A 5,343-nucleotide genomic window follows, 5' to 3' on the forward strand; every position below is an offset into this window, starting at 1 on the left:
AAACTCTTGTAACAAGCCTTCTTGAAGATTACTTTTGTCCAACCAAAGAGAGAAGCCTGCTTTGGGAAATAGTAGGTGGACAGTGTGAGTGTTAAAATGTCTCAGCTTTTGGGAAAGCCGGGTCTCCATGAACTTTCACATGTCATTGTTCTCACTAATCCACCATCCAAGACATTTTTAAAACAACTTTTACCTCTGCTCCCCATGCCCTTTTGCAAAAGAAATATGTATGTATACTTTTAAAAAAATGTGATGTTGGGGGCGGAGGCAGGGGAAGCTGTCCAAAACTTAGAAATGGCAAAAGGAATTACTGGGTGTCTTTTGTAGCAGGGGCCTTGGGCCAGGTGCTATCTAATCACTAGGCTTGCTTGTGTCTCTGTAAGAGTAGACATTAACTTTGAAGAACCCTGATGACAGTATTTACCAATCGGAGCTGTCTGGGGGCCTTGACCTTTGAGAGAGAAATTCTGAAAGACCAGACATGGTGGTGCATGCCTTTAATCCCAGCAGTCAGGAGGCAGAGGCAGGTTATGAGTTCCAAGCACCTTGGCCTACATGGCAAGTTCCAGGACTGCCAGAACCACAGAGGGAAATCCTGTCTCAAAAAAACAAACAAAAAAACCTGTGAGGCTCTTCTGGCTTTGCCCCACCCCCCACCCCCACTCCCTCCACCTCCCGGCCATGAGTCTGTAGAGCTGTGGAGAGGCTCACAGCTCCAAACTGTAACAACTAGGGGCCTGTTGCTTCATGCTTTAGAAGCCAGAGACATGACTAAGCATTCAGGCTGGAGGCTTCTCGCTCTGAACTTTAACCACCAGCAAAACCCAGCATTATTTTGCAACGGTTGTGATCCTTTCTCCCTCCAACGCAGTAGCTGGCACTTCCTGCTTGGGGCAGCAGCTCCTGAACAGGCCCTGAGTTTTGGGCTATCAGCTCCTTTGCAGGAGCCATTACAGCCCTGGGGCCCAGTGGCCACTGAAGTTTGACAAGTCCTTGAAATTGTTCGAGTGGCTTAGGCACATAGGTTTTTTTTGTCTTCAGCGTTTCACATTGCTCTGTATGTCCACTGCCTCCCCTTCCTGTGTGTCATGCTCTGGAACTTTCTACCCAGTTTATTACTGCTGCCGCTGCCATCTTAGCGGCATTGCTGCCTTCCACTGTTTCAAACAACCACCTCCTCTTAGTGTTACCAGTTCACCTCAGACCGTTAATTATAAAGATCATGTATGAAGCCCTGGCCATAAAACTGAGTATAGGGCAAGCTCTGAACCCAGCACTCCAGAGGCAAGAAGATCAGGAATTCAAATTATAAAAACAAGTGTAAGGCCAGCTTGGGCTATTTGAGACAGTGTTTCAAATTTTTGTTTGTTTGTTTGTTTTGTTGTTTGTTTTTTCTAGACAGGGTCTCTCTGTGTTTGCCTGGGCTGTCCTGGACTCGCTTTGTAGACCAAGTTGGCCTCGAACTCACAGCAATCCACCTGCCTCTGCCTCCTGTGTGCTGGGATTAAAGGAGTGCGCCACCACACCAGAGCGTCTCAGATTTTTAAAAGAGGAGTCAGAAGGGTGCTATGGAGATGGCGCAGTGAATAAAAACACTTGCTATGCAAATGTGAGGTAGAACCTCCAAGAGTGAGTGAAAGAGGCAGGCAAGGCTGCCCAAGCCTCTAACCCCAGTGCTGAGGCAGAAATAAGCAAATTCTTGGAGCTCACTGGCCAAACAACCTAACCCAAACAGTACGAGAGAGAGCCTGTCTCAAAGCTGTAACGTAGAAACTGGCTGAAGGTTTCCTCTGGCCTCTACATGTGAACTCCAGCATTGTGCCCACACACTGGCGTGTGCCGTGCATGCATACCACATCACGTGTACACACCAGAGTGATCAAGAAAACAAGCACCCTGCCTTGCATGGCTTACGTGATCCATCCGCTGTTTGTTGCATTATTTATGCTATCCCCTCCCAATAAGCATTAAGTAATGTTCTTCTAAGTTCTGTGAACCAGCCTAGCAAATGGTCAAAGCCCAGAATGAAAACACAAGACACCCCTACTCCCAGCCACAACCAGAGGTCACACTGTCATCTAAAGTGAGGGTGCAGTGGGGTAGCCTGCCTTTTGTCTGCTAAAGAACTCCCTGGTCTTAGAAGCATAGAGCCAGCCAGAAACTTCCACTAATTCACTATGTAACAAACTGAAAACCTGAGGAGTTTGCCAGTCAGGAGCCACGCTTCACTCAGTTGTGTGTGGCAGCTGTTCAAGCCCCGTTCACTTTAGACGAAAGCCAAGCTCCTATCAGTCCAGCTGTCCCTGTACCCCACTTCCTATTTTATGGACCCCACTTCCTTTTTCTACATTTCACGTCCATTTTCTGTTCCTCACGTTGCTTTTTCTGTTGATACATGTTATCAAGCCACTGGCGTGTCCCCGAACCTGCTCCGGTTCTGAGGGCTGCCCAATCCGTGGTTCTCAACTGTTCAGTTTAATTTGCCCAGCGTTTTCCCTTCTGGTTGTGTATGTGGAACCCCCACCCCCCCCACACACACACATCTGGTCACAGCAGTGTTCTGTGTTGAGTTAGAGAGTACAAAAGGAAATAATAGTTTGGGGTTCTTTCTTTCCTCTCAGATGCTCACAATTAAGTATGCAACAGCGCTTTTAATCAGGGAAATGTGCATCAATGACGCACGTCAGCTAGTTCCGATGAACACGTAAAACTGCCCATCCTCTCAAGTCCTCCACAAAGGCAGCTACTGGGGTGAGAAAAATAAAATAATGCAACTTATAAAAATAAAAACTACACACACACACACACACACACACACACACACACGCACGCGCGCGCGCTATTTTGTGTATACGTGAATGTAATGTGCAGTCTTCATAATGTATTAAATTTTAATTCAGAACCACCATGGAAGGACCACCGCAGAAAATGCTAAGTACACCGCTTACCAATGCAAAATGATTTGTTGTGTTTCTATCTGTATTGTCCACTACCGTCAGCAACTTCGCTCGCCATACAAATGCAAAATTCCTGGCTTAAAAAGAATAATTTTTGTACCATTAAAGTATCATTTTAATTTTTTTTTTTTTAAGATAAGGCTTTGCTCAGGATGGGATGGGAAACCAACTCTGCTGTACTTCAAATTAAAAACAAACACAAAAACAAAAACTTTTCGAGTCGGGTATGGTGCCGAATGCCTTTAATCCCAGCACTCAGGAGGCAGAAGCAGACAGATCACTGTGAGTTCAAGGCCAGCCTGATCTACATAAGCGAGGCCAGGATAGCAAAGGCTGCACAGAGAAACCCTGTCTCAAAAAATAATAATAATGAAATATATAAAGAGAAACTTTTCTATCTTAATTTACTCACCAGAGGACATCATGAAGTTAAGTGAAATACTTCAAAGACTGGGGAGCTGGCTCAGTCGGCGAAATGCTGGCTGCATAAGCCTTATGACATACATTAATCCAGGTCTCCTGTACACTCGTCAAAGCCAGGCTGGGCAGCACACACACCTGTGACCCAATGTTGGCTGGCAGAAACAGGGAAACCTGTAAGCTCTAGGCTCAGTGAAAGACTTGGAGTCAAAACAAACAAAACAAAACAAAAACCTCTGGCAGAGAATGATAGAAAAAGACTTCTAACATTGAATTCTGGCCTCCACATGCACATGCATGAGCAAGCACACCTTCACACACATGTGCACACAAGAAACATACACACTTCTTCGGGTTTTGGTTTTGTTTTTTTTTTTTTGAGACAGGGTTACTCTGTGTAGCCTTGCTGTCCTGGACTCACTTTGTAGACCAAGCTGGCCTTGAACTCACATCGATCTGCCTGTCTCTGCCTCCTGAGTACTGGGGTTAATGCCATGCACCACCATGCCCGGTCCTACATGCCTGGCACCTAGAGTGAATCTTTTATTTTTATTTATTTTTTTAGAGATTTATTTGTTTGTTTGTTATGTATACAGTATTCAGCCTGCATGTACACCTGCATGCCAGAAGAGGGCACCAGATCACATTATAGATGGTTGTGAGCCACCTTGTGGTTGCTGGGAATTAAACTCAGGACCTTTGGAAGAACAGCCAGGGCTCTTAACCTCTGAGCCATCTCTCCAGCCCCCCACCCCTATAGTGAATCTTAAAGGACCCAGAACAGGTCTGTGTGCTCAAGAGAACCTTCCAAAAACGCCAGAGAAAAATCATTATTCAAGTAGGGCATCCCTGATAATTCTAGAATTGCTAGACATCAGAGGTTACAAATACCAAAGTCCATTTTAGTGCATACTGCTGTGCAAGAAAAACGTTCAGTGACAATGAAGATATTTGTAGATCCCTGTCTATAGCAGCATTATTCATGATAACAAAAAAAAAAAAACCAGAAGCAAACATAGGTCCATTACAGCTGAATGGATAAGAGTATGCAGTTTATACGCACCGTGGAATATTATCAGCCTTTAAAGAGGAAAAAAAATCTAAATAGGCCACATACTTAAAGATGTTATACTAAGCTAAAGAGAACAGTCACCAAGGACACTGCTGAATCTGAGTCCACTCAAAGGAGTTATGTAAACACGGAGACAGTGTACAGTCGCGCTTGGTCGGGGGAGGGAGTGTGGGGAGTGAGGAATTGGTGCATATGGGTCTGTGTAGAGTTCAGTGGGTGGCTGATGGCGATTGCTGCACTGCAGCGTGCTGAAGGCCGGCAAGGAACTGCACATTTAGCAGAGATGGCTTGGAGGGTAAAGGACTCGCTGCAGAGGCTTGAGGACTGCCAGGAGACAGCATGGTGGCTCGCCAGTCATTCTAACTCCTGGAGGCAGAGATACAGAATCCCCAAAGCAAGCTGCTAGCAAGACCAGTCGTACCCAGGAGCTCAGTTGATGAGAGACTCTGCTTCAACTAATAAGGCAGCAGAGTAATAAAGAATAATTCGAGCCGGGCATGGTGGCGCACGCCTTTAATCCCAGCACTCGGGAGGCAGAGGCAGGCGGATCGCTGTGAGTTCGAGGCCAGCCTGGTCTACAAAGTTAGCCCAGGACAGCCAAAGCTACACAGAGAAACCCTGTCTCAAAAAAAAAAAAAAAAAAAAAAAAGAATAATTCATGACTCCAACTTGGGGCCCCTCCCACACTGATCTTCAACTTAGCAGCTTTGTTTTGTCTTCCTTTTGCAGTGCAGAGGACCCCAAACATGCTTGGAACCCCCAAACATGCTATCTGAGCCATCTCCGGCATGAGACCCTTTGGAGAAATGTCCCAGCTGCCACCTCCAGGAGATGAAACTAGACCTCCCGTTCTTAGAAGCTAAGTGACTCTGCCGCTGCTGCCTTCAGAGGCAG

The sequence above is a fragment of the Acomys minous genome, assembly GCF_964271855.1.
Source record: "Acomys minous genome assembly, chromosome: 1".
NCBI classification, from domain to species: domain Eukaryota; kingdom Metazoa; phylum Chordata; class Mammalia; order Rodentia; family Muridae; genus Acomys; species Acomys minous.